We start from the raw sequence: 15696 nt of genomic DNA on the forward strand, positions 1-15696 counted from the left end.
TCATGTGAAGTCCCTTCATTCTTTTCATTCAATGTTCTTACCCGGTGGTTCTCATGAAGATGTTCTTCAAGTTTATCATTCTTCGTTCTTTTCTCCTCCGGTGGATTAAATTCAAGCTTTGTCGATCATATCATTTCCTTGTTTCAAATGTTTTCTCATGCCGGTGTACCTCTTAATCATCCACTTCTCGCCATTCATTTGTTCTGGAGTGCCGAAGATATCTCAGAAGATTTGTGTCTCCATTATCAATCTGTTCAGGCTATTTCGAGGTTGTTATCACATTCAAGCCATTTAATTCAACCGATGCAATCTTCTTTTCAAGCAATCATTCAACGGTGTTTCTTTTGAGTGGGCCCTAACCCACAAGCCTTTTCCCAGGATTTTACCTGACTCTTCTAATTTATCCTGAGCGATTCTCAAATTCTCTCCAAAGTTTGACGTAAGAATGATTTATCATCAGTCAAATGTATTTCTCCAAGATCTTTCAAATTCTTTTCGTCGTTGGTTCAACCTTTCCAATTTTTCATTCCGGAGTGCCTCAATAATTCTTGGTGGTGTTTCTCGTCATCATTCTCAACATTTGAAGAACAAAGAAGAATTTCTCTTGAATCTTGGTCCGTTCTCTTGAAGATTCATAGTTCTAGCTTATGCCATCCTCTCATAATTGTTTCCAATCGCACCATTCTTTTCTTACCCATCCGGAGCATTTCAGAGTTGTTTTCATTTCTTGATCATCCAAAGGCCATCATTTCAGAAGATTTCTTCGTTCTAAGTTTTCAGCTTCGTTCTCCAATTATTCTAAATTGATGAAGCTCTCGTTCTCCAAATCTTACCGGTGCATCATTCAATATCCTCTAATCAGTTCGTGATCTCTTCGTTCTCATATATTTATATTCCGTCAAGTATATTTATTCATTTTTCTAAATCTTCTCGGTGAATTGTGCCTTCGCTACTTTCATTTTCAATTCTTACGGTGGTTCGTTCAAGATTTCTCTTCCTTATCAATTTATTCGTTGTTTCAATCCTACCGGTGGTTCGATGAAGGCCTTCCCAAGTTTGCGCTATATCTCTCTTAATCCTTTCTACGGGAATAAGTAGTATGCAAATCCGTTGCTTGTCATCAATTTATATTGGTGAAGGATACACATAACATAATTCTTGTTCTTGTTTCATCCAAGTGTTTAATTCTTTCAACCGGAGTTCGTTCATGATATCAAATTCTTGATTTCAATTGTTCATCTTTCTTTCCGGAGTTCCAAGTTTTTCTCGGTTATATCATTTCAAAGCTCCATCTAAATCATTGCAAGGTTTCTCCCGGAGTACTTTTCAATTTTCCCTTTCGTTTGATCATTCTTTTATTACCGGAGTTCTTCATGGAGGATCAACATGGTGGTTCGTCAAGAATTCTTTCATCCTTCAATTGTTCTTCAAGATTTCTCTCGGAGTTATGATCCGCCAAGCTATACTCTTAAATAAACATGGTGTTCAACACATGTTTTGTTTTGAGGAGTTCAAGCATTCTTCATCTTGCATTCTGAAGTGCAATTTTCTCTATCTTATCTTTTGAGACGGTGTTATGTCATTCTTGATAATTTCCCTTCGCGTTTCGTGATTCACAAGTTTTCAAGAGTGACATATTTAAATCCATCATTTTCTGTTCGTTCAAGAGATCTTTTCAACCAATCAATCTTTTGTTGGAGTTATATTGGGTTATATTTCACCTACAGCCTTCCCTAAGGAATGTAGCTATTTGTGGTGCTTACCAATGATCCAAGTTTTCTACTATCCTCTCGGCGAGAGAAGATTTCATCTCTTCGTTGATCTCAAGCAAGCAATTGTTTCCACTAGTGGCGGGTTGTCACCTCATAATTTTGAGATGTGTTCCATAAGCCCTCAACAGGTTTGTTCTTTTTGTTGTTGGTTTTCCAACAACTCCGTTCTAACCTTCTAGGAAGGATGCTTTCCAAGCTCATTTGTGGTGGAAGTTGTCATTTTCTTCTCCATTTTTTATTCCAATGATCTATCTTCTATTTTTCTTCTTCCGGAGGCATGGTGATGTTGCTCTCTTCGCTCATCATCTCGAATTGTGAGGATCGTGTTCTTTTCTTACTTATCCATTTAACCGGAGTGTCGTGTTTTCATTCGAGTTCTCTCATCTTATCAAGTTTTGTCTCCTTCCTCAACCGGAGTGCTGTCTGAAATCTTTCTCACCCCTTGTGCCATTCTTTCTTTAGTTCCGGAGAAAATGTGTTGTTAATTTCATCGAGTATCCTCTCATCTTGTCAAGATCATGTTCAATTCCTTCCATTTACAGTCGGAGTGCTGCCCAAATTATATCATTCTTATTCCTTCCCTATCTTGTTTTAACCGGAGTGGTTTAAATATCTATCGTGTCAATTAACCTCAAGGTTCACATGGTGTTCCTTGTTTCTCTTTTCTACCGGTGTGCTTTCTTATTCCTTTTGATCCGTTAAGCTCTTGTTTCATATTCTTCAACCTACAAAGGTTCTCGCAATGTTCCTTGTTCCTCTTGCTGAACGGAGTGTTTTAAATTTTGTTCATCTCCGTTGTGTCATTTATCCAAGCTTTGCGACCTCCCAAGGTTCTTTGGTTTCACTCATTTGTCAAAGAAGCAATTAGTTTTACCTCTTCTCTTCCCCTTCCGTTTATCTCCGGCGCCATCTTAGATCTCGGGACGAGATCCTCTTGTAGTGGTGGAGTGTTGTAACGCCCCGAGACCGACGCTTCAGAAGACTTCCATATTTTTGTGATCTCCGCGTGTTTCTTTTGGCGCTTGCTCTTTTATTTTTGCATTGCATCATGTCATCATGCCATCATGTCATTAATTTTTAAAACTCAACTAAATAAATTGCATGGATCTTCGATTTATTTAAATCGAGGGAATTCACCTGGTGATTTCTCTTTATAACATATCCTCCTAATATTAGGGAGCTATATTAAAAATATTCCATTAACTTTGGAATCACCATAACACACTTGCAATTTAATTCTCATGCCTTTTGCTTCATGTTTGTTCTCCAAACTTTCTCCATATTTCTTTCTCCATTTTTCGAGGCTCCTCCTAAAGTCTCAACATTTCTGGACACTCCTAAATCCTAGACTCCATTCAAAATCCTTTCGCGCAAGTTAAATAATTTTGGGTTTAACTTCGCCTATTTTGCTGGAACCACTTTTGTTGGGTTGGAAACATTCCATAAAGCCTTACAAAAACATCCCACCATTGTATTCTTCTCCATGGCCTCTTCTCTTGATTCTTTTTGGTCTCTCTCTATTTTTCTGTTAGGAGAAATTCAAGAGAGAGGGGAGCAGTGCATAGCCGAAGCCCGCTTAAGGCCACCTGCGGCCTGACCTAGCCAGCCCAAGAGGCCTGCCCGGTCTCCTCTTATCCACCCTCTCGCTCGACCCCCCTCTCCCTTGTTCCCCTGCTAGCGCCGCCACTCACACGCTCGCATCGAGCCAGGGAGAGGAGCTCCCTGCGCCCGATCCCTTCGCCGCCTCCACCGTGAGACCCCCACACCCGACCACCTCCTCGCCGCCGCTTGCTCCTGCGACCAGCACCAACGAGCACCGCCGCCTTGTGCCGCCCCTCTCCCTCGCGTCCTCGCCGTGGTCCTGGACGCTGCCCGGTGCCCCACCGCCGAAAATCGCGAGGCCGCAGCCTCCTCCTCGTCCAGTGATGCCGCCCGATGCGCGAGCTCCGCCGCCCTGCTTCCGTCGAACCGTGTGACTCCACCACCTTCTCCAGCCGCTCCCGCCTGCAGCACCCTCAACCCGCGACCGTCCTCGACCTCGCCTCGTGCACGACATCGACCACCAGATCTCTGCTCAAGGCCTCCAACGCCGGGAACGGGTTCCCCTCGCCCGGACCCGCCGCCTCCCGGCCTCCTTCCTCTCCTCTGGACGCGACCCCTTCCTTGCTTGACTCCATCATCGGCGGCCGCCAAGGGCGCCATTGCTTCTGCCCGATGCCTTGTCCAACGAGTTGTCGCGTCCCTGGTCGTCTTCTTGCCTCTGTTTGCTTGGGGACCCGCTTGCATAGCTGTCGCTGCTCATCCTGTTGCCCCGAGCTGTTCACTTCAAACACACCAAGCCGGCTATGCCACCGTTGTCTCCTGCTATGGCCATGACCGAGACCCCAGCGTTGTTGTTGTTGTTGTTGCCTGTGTGTACCTCCGCTCCTGAAGTTTTGGGACGCCAAGACTTGTTGCTGAGCCCGTGACCGCCTCAAATTGCTTCCGCTTGCTGGACCGACAAGTACACTAGAGGCCGTGTTGACCACAAGTACCCCTTCGGATATGCTGAGGTCGACTATGCTCGGCGATGCGACAAGTACCTCTACCCACGACCCCGGACATCTACGAAAAAGTGTACCACTACCGTCGCCGTGTACCACTACGCCCAAGTTCCACTACAAGATGTACCACTACCGTCGCCGAAGACCGTCAAGTGTACAACTTCCGTCGCCGTGGATCCGACAAGATCCGTGTACAACTACTACCCCTACGACACGTGAACAACTACTTCCACTTCTAATGCGTTCCGCCCCGAATGCACGCTTCAAAGGTATAACCGCCGAGAACGACGTCCGTGGAACGAAAGCATGTGTTGTTTGAGTTGCTTGCGTTTGCACCGTGCCCGACTTGTTCGTCGCATGCTGTCACTCGTTTCCTTGCCATGCCGCCGTACCGTGGGAATCCAGTAACCGGGAGCACCCCACCATTCTCTTGCGTGTTTCACACATCCGCACAATTCTCCATGCGCCGGTATCTCCGTGAGCTACCGGAACCGATATGTTGCCGTGGCACCATTTGGGGATTCGTTGCCGGGGCACCCCTTCCTTCCGCCATGGTGACCAAATGCTTCATAACATGCTCTTGTCCACGTTTTATAAAATTGCTTAAAACTTGCATTGTCATCCGCATCATGATAACAACATTTAAATGTCTACAATTGATGTTTGCATTAAAATTGCTAAATGACATGAGGATTTATCGGAATTGTTGTTTGTTATTTCCGGCCTCATTTAAACTTGCCTAAATAGATAGTTTATTATGCTTCACCTCTTGCCATGGTTAATAACATTTAATATTGTTGGTTACTTAAACAAGAGCGAACTAAATAACTCGAATGTGGTGTTCCGTCAATATGCAACTCGTTGCATATTGAGCTCCACTTAATTTGTAGTGTTGTTTGTTGCACTTTGCCATGCCATGCCTCATTAAACCGGACATGCATCATACTTGTTTGTGCATCATGCCATGTTTCTGTGGTGGTTTTTTACTATGTTGTCTGTTTCTTTCCGGTTTGCTTCTCCCGTTAGCTTCGGTTTCGTTCCGGAGTTGTGAGGATTCGTTCGACTCCGTCCCCTTGTCTTCTTCATGGACTCGTTCTTCTTCCTTGCAGGTTTTCAGGCAAGATGACCATACCAATGAAATCACTTCTATCTTTGCTTGCTAGTTGTTCGCTCTATTGCTATGCCGCGCTACCTACCACTTGCTATTTCATGCCTCCCATATTGCCATGAACCTCTAACCTTTGTCACCCTTTCCTAGCAATTGTTTGGCTATGTTACCACTTTTGCTCAGCCCCTCTTATAGCGTTGCTAGTTGCAGGTGAAGATGAAGATTGCTCCATGTTGGATTATTTTTATGTTGGGATATCACGATATCTCTTATATTATTAATGCATCTATATACTTGGTAAAGGGTGGAAGGCTCGGCCTTATGCCTGGTGTTTTTTTCCACTCTTGCCGCCCTAGTTTCCGTCATACCGGTGTTATGTTCCTTGATTTTGCGTTCCTTACGCAGTCGGGTGATTTATGGGACCCCCTCGACAGTTCGCTTTGAATAAAACTCCTCCATCAAGGCCCAACCTTGGTTTTACCATTCGCCTACCTAAGCCTTTTTCCCTTGGGTTCTGCAGACTCAAAGGTCATCTTTATTTAACCCCCGGGCCAGTTCTCCTTCGAGTGCTGGTCCAAGCCGAGCGATGTCCGGCACCCCCTGGGCAACCAGGGTCTATGCCAACCCGACGTCTGGCTCATCCGGTGTGCCCTAAGAACGAGATATGTGCAGCTCCTATCGGGATTTGTCGGCACAACGGGCGGCTTTGCTGGTCTTGTTTTACCATTGTCGAAATGTCTTGTAAACCGGGATTCCGAGACTGATCGGGTCTTCCCGGGAGAAGGTTTATCCTTCGTTGACCGTGAGAGCTTATGATGGGCTAAGTTGGGACACCCCTGTAGGGTATTATCTTTCGAAAGTCGTGCCTGCGGTTATGTGGCAGATGGGAATTTGTTAACGTCCGGTTGTAGAGAACTTGACACTTGACCTTAATTAAAACGCATCAACCGTGTGTGTAGCCGTGATGGTCGCTTCTCGGCGGAGTCCGGGAGGTGAACACGGTTTCTGGGTTATGTTTGACGTAAGTAGGAGTTCAGGATCACTTCTTGATCATTGCTAGTTCACAACTGTTCCGTTGCTTCTCCTCCCGCTCTTATTTGCGTATGTTAGCCACCATATATGCTAGTGCTTGCTGCAGCTCCACCTCATTACCCCATCCTTTCCTTTAAGCTTAAATAGTCTTGATCTCGCGGGTGTGAGATTGCTGAGTCCTCGTGACTCACAAATACTTCCAAAACAGTTGCAGGTGCCGATGAGACCAGTGCAGATGACGCAACTGAGCTCAAGTGGGAGCTCGATGAAGATCTTGTTCATTGTGTTGTTCTTTTCTTGTTGATCAGTAGTGGAGCCCAGTTGGGACGATCAGGGATCTAGCAGTTGGGTTGTCTTCTTTTCTTTTGGTTCCGTAGTCGGACCTATGTGTGTACTCTGAATGATGTATGATTTATTTATGTATTGTGTGAAGTGGCGATTGTAAGCCAACTCTTTATCCCATTCTTGTTCATTACATGGGATTGTGTGAAGATGACCCTTCTTGCGACAAAACCACAATGCGGTTATGCCTCTAAGTCGTGCCTCGACACGTGGGAGATATAGCCGCATCGTGGGCGTTTCATGGATCTTTTTTGCAGGAAATCTGTGCGAAGAAGAATTCCGGTTTGACAAGAACGACAGGATATCGCAAATATGCTTCCCGCTGCTTTGCGCTTGTTAGTACCTGTTGTCCTGTATCACTGTACTTGCATACATACCTGGTTCATTATGTGACAGTAGTATGCATAATAGCTTGCTTATCAATTGTTCGCTCCAAATTATCTGATCTGTATGAATTGTTACATTAATGTAGAATATATCCAATGCCAATGTTTTTTAGCTCTGCATTGTTCTTGTAAGTACATGCTATCCTTTATCAGTGTACTTATAATGACAGGTAGTTGTTCATGTACCATCACTCTGCAGCTTATTTTCCTTTGCCCTCCATTTTCTACACATCATATCTATATTTACTCTTACCATAAGGTTGGTACTGAAGAAGTTTAGCTGTGCATTGCTCTTGGCTGTACCTTTTGCCTGTATCGCTGCACTTGCATTTATAGCTACTTGGTTATGTAGCATGTACTCTTCATCTTATCTTAAATATTCTCCACTTTTTCGTATATTATCACATCTATATTTTCTCTTAACAAAATGTAGAATAAAGGCAATGCTTTTGAAGAAGATTCTATGGTAAACTTCTTGAATTTCCCCCCATCAGCATGGACAAGGCCTTTATAGAGCCTGTCTTCACCAATAATGTAAGTTTGTCCATCTCAAGCCTTCAAACTTTGTTGTATATATTTGGTTAGGCATGACTGCAACAGCTGTTCATTTTTGGTGTTTGCATCAAATTGCTTGTTTAAAGTTTATTATGTAGTTCATAAACAAAAGTTTGTCCTTTCTCAATTTAAGTTTTCAGTTGTACAACCAAGTTCCTTCTTCATACCATGTAAATTAAACTATACAGAGGAAGTGATCTTCTTTTGCACTGCATGTATGCTTCTGTTCTTCATCCGTAATCCAGTGGTGTGGTGAACCTACCCACTACAACACAATGTCATATTCTGCAATGTCTTAACTATGAACAATGTCATATCATTCTACTATTACTTAAACCGTCTCTTTATTTGCCAATCTGAAATGGTATAAATTCACAGCACACTAACCATTGATACTTATGAGTTCTTGACCTGTAATCCAGTGGTGTCGTGAAGCTGCCAACTCCTTCACAATGTCATTTCCTGCCATGCCTTGACCTGAACAATACTGTATTGTGTTAATGAAATTTTAAACTGTGTCACTTTATTTGTTAGTAAGAAATGTGATGAATTGTTAGCACTGATACTTTTATGTGCAAAACCTGTCATCTGTCTGCTTGTTTATCTTTCAGAGTGAGGAAGATATAAGTGTTGAACAAGCGCAGTCTCATCATCTTGCTCGGCTGCTTGCGCTGCAGCTCCCTAGCAGGGCTAACCTTTCTTGAACTCTATTGAAGTGCTGTCGGTTTTGTATATTATTTTGTCGGCGTGTTTATTTGCACTGGTGGCGATCTTTGATGCCCAGTGTATGTAATCTGCTGTCTGCTTGTGCTTTATTATCATAGTGGCGAACTTTGATGCCCAGTGGATGTAATATGCCGTAATTTCTTTATTGTATAGTCTAGGTTTTTTCTTATTCACGATGCTGGAGTTATTTTACTGTATATATATCCTGTATTCGCAGTAAACTGGCCAAACCGTAAAATTACGGTACATAATCGGGCCGTCATGCAATCACGATGTAGGTTGGGCCTGAAACGTGCCGAACAGCTCACGGGCCGGCAGCAGCCCGAAATGAACCCCGGCCCATGATTGTGCGAATCAAATCACGGGCTTTTAACATGCCAAAATTGTCTCGGTCCTTGTTTGGCCCAATCAGATATCGGCTGCGAGCAGGCCGGATGCAATCCGGGCCGTAGTTAGGCCCAACTATATGACGGGCTTTTAACAGGCCAAAATTAATATAGGGCCAAAATGTTAAACAGGCCCTTAACAGGCCAAAACTAATATCAGGCCAAATTACTAAGTGGGCCTTTAGCAAGTGGGCCCAAAAGCATAGTGTCCAGTTGACGGGCCGAATCTGATATGGGCCATAATTGAGCCCAAAGCCTCTTAAAGGGTCGGACCTGATCTGGGCCATAATTTGGCCCAGAACGTGGTAGGCTTTTAACGGGCCGGATCTCATATGGGCCACTATTAGCCCCGGAGCGTGGCAGGCCATTAATGGACCGGATCAAATATGGGCCGACATTTGGCCCAAAACATGGCAGCCAGTTAATGGGCCGACCTACTAGGGTCCTCAAAATCTTGTGGGCCTACAGCTGGGCCGGCCCATTAATGTCGGCGAAATCTCATGGGCCTTTAGCTGGGCCGACCCATTATGATCCGCAAGAATCTTGTGGGCCTTTAACTGGGACGGCCCATTATGGCACACAAAAATCTTCTGGGCCTTTACCTGGGCTGGCCCATTATGGCCCACAAAATCTTGTGGGCCTTTAGCTGGGCCAGCCCATTATGGTCCGCAAAATCTCGTGGGCCTTTAGCTGGGCCGGCCCATTATGGTCCACAAAATCTTGTGGGCCTTCCGTTGGGCCGGCCCATTTAAACTTGATGGGCCGGTCCACGTGTCAACATATCATAGGCGCGTCTCGCCCATTGGATGAGTGACACCTGTGCCAACTCGGACCTGACACGTGTCTCCTCCAGCCAATGATGATTTCATGTGGAAAATCCCCATTGGTCGGGGCTGTTAACGGGTTATCGGATCCAAAACCCGACCCGATCGCTTAACGGCGTTCCGTTACGGTGGATGCCACGTGTCGGTCACCCTTGACGAAACCATTTCTGTGACACACGATTTATCGTCATGGAAGTGGACACTTCCGTGATGATAATTTTGGTAATGTCATGGAACACTTCTACGACAGCACAGGTATGACTATCTTGATTCTGTGATAAATTTGTCATGGATGTACATGCATGACAAAAAATGCGACCTACTGTGACAAACACGTATCATCACGGAAGTGTATTTTTTTTGTAGTGGTTGAATATGAATCGGCTTCGTTTCACCAGACGACTGAAATGCTGAATTCGTGGCAGGCTTCTTAGCTCGCAACAAATCACTCGGATCTGCATTTTTTTGATACTCCTGCAATTCCACTACTGCCATTTGTGCATCGGCGATCTTTGAGCCCTTCTGGAAGCACTCTTCTGCCTTCTTTCGATTGCCAGTGATGGTGATCACTCCTTTAGGACCAGGCATCTTTAATTTGAGGTAAACGTAACATGGTCGAGCCATGAAACATGCATAAGCCAGCCTGGCCAGAATAGCATGATAAGCCCTCAGGAAATCGACGACTTCAAACGTCAACTTTTCCTTGCGTTAATTCTTGGAACCACTGAAAACCACATCGAGGGCGATCTGGCCGAGTGACTCAGCCTTCTTGCCAGGAATAATCCCATGGAAACTCATATTGCTTTCACTGAGTCTGGACATCAGAATGCCCATTCCTTTCAAGGTCTCCGCATATAGTATATTCAGGCCACTGCCACCATCCATCAGAACCTTAGTCAACCGAGTGCCTTCGACGACTGGGTCGAGCACCAACGCTTGCCTCCCAGGGGTGGCTATGTGTGTCGGGTGATCAGACTAGTCAAATGTAATGGCAGTCTGGGACCACTTCAAATAACTGGGCGTCGCCGGAGCGACCATGTTCACTTCTCTGTTGATGACTTTCAGTCGACTCTTGCTCTCAACATCAACAAAGATCATCAGAGTGGAACTGACGTGGGGGTAACCATCATCGTACTCTTCCTTATCATCAACTTTGTCCAACTCTTTCTCCTTTTCTTTGGGTTGTTTCTCTCGGAACTGCTGGATTAGGAGCCGACATTGTCGAGTGGTATGTTTCGGGTAAATGAGATTACCCTCCTCATCTTTTTTGGTATGAATGTGGCATGGTAAATCCAACTCATCATTTCCATCTTGATCTTTTACTTTCTTGGGGTTCCATGGCCCTTTGGGCTTCCCCTTGAACTTTCCTTGAGTCACGGCTAAGGCTTCTCCGGGAGCAGCTGGCTCGGCTTTGCGCTTCTGCTTCCGAATGGAGTTCCCTCCCCCCGTTTCGTGGGCGACTATTTTGTGCTTGCCACTCCGGAGCCGATCCTCCTCTTCATCGTTAGCATACTTGGTAGCAATTTCCATCATTCGACTCACAGACATATCTCCGGTCCGACCGAACTTCAGATTCAATTCTCGATACTTGACGCCTTCCTTGAAGGCACAAACTACTTGGTGATCAGACACATTCTCCACCGTGTGGTGTAACGTGATCCACCTCTGGATATAATCTCTCAAAGTTTCATTCGACGTCTGCACACAGGACTGTAGCTCTGTTAGCCCTGCTGGCCGTTTGCATGTACCTTCAAATGTTCTGACAAACACTCGGGCAAGCTCTTCCCAGCTATAAATACTGCCAGGTGCTAACTAATTCAACCACGCTCTGGCCGAGTCCTCTAACATCAGAGGAAGGTGCTTCATGGCCACTTCATCATTGCCACCACCAATCTGCACAGCCACTCGGTAGTCCTCAAGCCAAGTGTCAGTCTTGGACTCACCAGTGAACTTGCTGACTCCAGTCGCCAACATGAAGTTGGGAGGAATCACTGCTGCTCTCATGGCTCTGCTGAAACACTCGGGACCTGAAACATGCACCCTGTTGCCGGTCGGGTAATCTCTATCGTTGCCATCTCTGTGTGCTCTGTTCCTGTCAACCAGACCTTGAACGAGAATGGATCTCGCGTCAAAGCCCGGCTCCCGGGGTTCGACTGGAATCCTTCGCCCACCACTGTGAGGGCGCCTGTCATCGTGTTGCCGAGGCGCGTATGACCCACTCCTTGGGGGAGGCGTGGGTACTCGACAACGATCATACAGCTCACGGTTTTTGTACTGATCCTGTCGATCTCCACGTCCCTCACGCCTTGGAGGTGATCTTGGGCTGTGAGCCGACTGAACTGTGTCTGCCATTACGGATCTACTATGAATCCTATTCCGAGACTGTGACACTGCTGTGTTCTGCTCCCCCGCCGCTCGGAGCAAAGCCCGGATCCGCATCAAGCCTCTACCAGCCTCCGACTGGGAAGGCTGAATCGACTCTGCTATTCGGGCAGCGGCTGTGAGATTCTGGATTGGAGTTCGATATACCTGGGTTGGAGGCGGAAAACGTTGTCGTCGACTGGATTCAGGAACTCGCTGCCTAGCACGCTCGTCGAGTGCGTGCTGGAGATTCTCCAGTCGAGTGCACTCAGCCAAGTTGGCCAGGCGCACCTCCTCCAAGGCCCGGGCCTCGGGGGTTTCTCCAACGATAGGAGTGTGAAGTGCATCCAGGTTAAGGAGATGAAGCTCTTCCCTCTGCTGCGAAGAGAGGGGCTCGGGGCGGTACTCCTCCTGGACACGCGATGGATCGCCTCCGCCATCACCACCATCGTCGCGGGGGAAGCCAGGAGGACTGCGCGGTCCATTGACCATCAGGACTTCCGCCGCGGGGTCACTGCTGTCGCACTCGGACGCAGTCCCAACAGAGCCAGTCGAACAGGCCGTAGAGAGTTTCGTCGGGCTCGATTGCCGCGACTTGGGGGGTGGCCGATTGGTGAGCCACCGGGTGCCTCACCCACCGCTGGAGCCTCGACCGACCGGAATGCTTGTGCCGGCGGGCAGCAGGGAGTGAAGACGCCACCGGAGCCGACCGATACTGGGTCGATGGCTGCCGCAGGAGGACGCCGCGGATGCACGCGCGAAAGTGCGTTGCCCCGTTGACGGGGAGCGCCTCCACATCGAGTGGAGCTTCTTGGAGCCAAGCGGAGTCGTCGGCGACGAACACGAGCGCGCCGAGACGGATCTCGCGGCCCTCGGCCAATCCTCCGCCTGAAACCATGCTGATGGGGATCGGAAAAATTGCAACTTCTCCAATAAGTCGCCAAGACACCTGCCCCACGGTGGGCGCCAACTGTCGTGGTTCTAAGTCTGACAGTAGAATGGGGGTAGGGATGTAGAGGCAAGATCCTAGCTATGGACAAGCTGTACGCACGAGTTTTACGAGTTCAGGCCCTTCTCGAAGGAAGTAACAGCCCTACGTCTCGGAGCCCGAAGGCGGTCGACTGGATTATATGCGTGTGTGTTACCGGGGGTGCGAACCCTTGTCCTAGAGGAGGGGGTGGCTTATATAGAGTGCGCCAGGACCCCAGCTCCCCTCTGTTATACAGGGTTCAATGTTCATAAAGAAGGAGCGTTACAGGTAACGTCCGTAGTAAAGTGCTATAAGTGACTATTAAGTCTGAGGGTAAATGCCCAACCGTTGTTGTGCGAAGTGGCTTTAGGTCTTCTGTACGTCGAGTGGTTTTTTACATGGTCTAATGGTTGAGTGGTCGAGTGACCTAAAGAAGGAGGGATCTCCGAATGGTAGGTCGAGTGGATTGCACTCGACACCTTCGTTGGGCCCACCCTATTTACTCTTGAACTTCTTTGCTTCTAAGACAAGGACCTTAGGTAGGACGTATAGGTCAGGCCTATTACCCTACCCCAGGTCTATGTCCTCATCAACCGGTACCCGTCAAATTGCTCGGGGCGATCTCCACAACCTAATTGGAGACCCCGACGCTTGCCTAGAGCTTTACACCACAATGATTGAGCTCTGAACAACACCAACCGTCTAGGGCGCCAAGACACCCAAGAGGAACAAGCTCTAGGGTGCCCAAACACCCAAGAGTAATAAGCTTCTCAAACTTCACTTCCACGTATCACCGTGGAGAACTCAAACCTACGCACCAAATGCCCAAGTCCTTCTCTCTCAAATCCCACCGAAGCAACTAATGCTAGGGAGGAAAATGAGAGGAAGAACAAGAAGGAGAACACCAAGAACTCCAAGATCTAGATCCAAGGGGTTCCCCTCACATAGAGGAGAAAGTGATTGGTGGAAATGTGGATCTAGATCTCCTCTCTCTTTTCCCTCAAAAACTAGCAAGAACCCATGGAGGGATTGAGAGTTAGCAAGCTCGAAGAAGGTCAACAATGGGGGAAGAACACGAGCTCAAAGGATAAGGTTCATTGGAGAAGAAGACCCCCTTTAATAGGTGGGGAAAAATCCAACCGTTATGCTCACAGCCCGCACAGAGCGGTACTACCACTCGTCCTCAGGGTACTACCGCTAAGGGTAGCGGTACTACTGCTTGCGAGCGGTACTAAAAAAATACATCCGTGCCTACCACCGTTGGACTTGTGACAAGTTTTTGGTCCAGAGCGGAAGTAGCCACGGAAGTAGCCGCGGTAGTACTGCTCCAAGCGGTAGTACCGCTCCCAAGAGCGATAGTAAAAAATTACATCCGCTCCTGTCCGCGGTAGTACCGCTGCAACCTTTTCAGAACACCAAAACTACCACAACTTCTGCAAACGGACTCCGAATTTGACGAAACCAAGTTTGTTGGAAAGCTAGCGACAAGGGCTAACACAATCTTGTTAGAAATAACAATAAGAAGCAAATTAGAAAAGGCCCAAGAGAAAATGGTGAGAACCCTTCCTTGAATAAGACCGGTAAAAACTACAACACCGAAAACGCAATAAAGAGGCATGTGAACTCCGTTTTCGATGAACTCGATCTTGTCATCAAGATGAACATAAGCTCTAAGATTAACAAAGAGAACCAAACAAGAACCAAGAAACATGATGCAAGGATGCAATGGTTTGAGCTCTCTACTAACGATACGATCAAGGTACCAACTTGAGAGCCCCCCTTGATAGTACGACAAACGATCCTATAACCCGGTCTCCCAACTAGCACCATGAGACCGGTAAAATAGAAAACCTATCAAGGGAAAAACTTTGCCTTGCACATGATCCACTTGAGCTAGATGATGACGATCTTGTCCTCCTTAAGATGGACCACCTTTCTTGATTGCGTTGGGTCGATGGAGACTAGATGATTGCTCCCCCATACTCCACTATGGGTGAACCACTCTTCGGCACATCTTCACAAGTCCATTGACACCACAATGGATGGCAAGCTTCAAGAACTTGATCTCTTCGTGCTGCTCCACCTGAACTTGCACACGGCAATCTTGATGACGATCACCACTTGATGTCATCCTTTCCATGGGTTGTATGATATCTTCCTCTTGACGCAAGCCCATGGACACATACCTAACCCCACTTAGAACTCTCACATAGACCATGGGTTAGTACACAAAGTGCAATGGACAATGCTTACCATACCATGGGATCACTTGATCCCTCTCGGTACATCTTTTACGCTTTGTGAGTTGATCAACTTGATTCACTCTTGACTTAGTCTTGATCAACCTTGAATCTTTCCAACTCTCTTCGTTTGGATGATGCCTTGAAGGTAAACATGAATGATCACACAATCTTGTTCTTCAAGACATGCTTGCAATAAGCTCAACACTCACATGACCAATCTTTGGATAATTCCTTAATAGCACCTTGGTCAACACATAAACTCCTTGAAACCAACACATGGACTTCAAGAAATGCCTATGGACAAATCCTTCAAATATAACTCAATGCAACCATTAGTCCATAGAGAATGTCATCAATTACCAAAACCACACATGGGGGCACCGCATGTCCTTTCAATCTCCCCATTTTGGTAATTGATGACAATCACTTTCAAGAGAGTTTATATAAG

General features: G+C 46.7%; 1 long non-coding RNA gene across 2 annotated transcripts; it reads left to right on the forward strand.

The window, feature by feature from the left end:
* Positions 1-2056: 2056 nt before the first annotated feature.
* On the forward strand, positions 2057-8871 carry LOC141041595 (uncharacterized). Of its 2 annotated transcripts, none has more exons than XR_012202187.1 (3): positions 2057-7132; positions 7617-7717; positions 8350-8871. It is a non-coding gene; the product is annotated as an uncharacterized lncRNA (long non-coding RNA). The 2 variants fall into 2 exon arrangements; XR_012202188.1 differs by having other exon boundaries at positions 2057-4584; positions 5342-7132; positions 7617-8859.
* The last annotated feature ends 6825 nt before the right edge of the window (positions 8872-15696 follow it).

The sequence above is a fragment of the Aegilops tauschii genome, chromosome 2 (genome assembly GCF_002575655.3).
Source record: "Aegilops tauschii subsp. strangulata cultivar AL8/78 chromosome 2, Aet v6.0, whole genome shotgun sequence".
Taxonomy (NCBI): Eukaryota; Viridiplantae; Streptophyta; class Magnoliopsida; order Poales; family Poaceae; genus Aegilops; species Aegilops tauschii.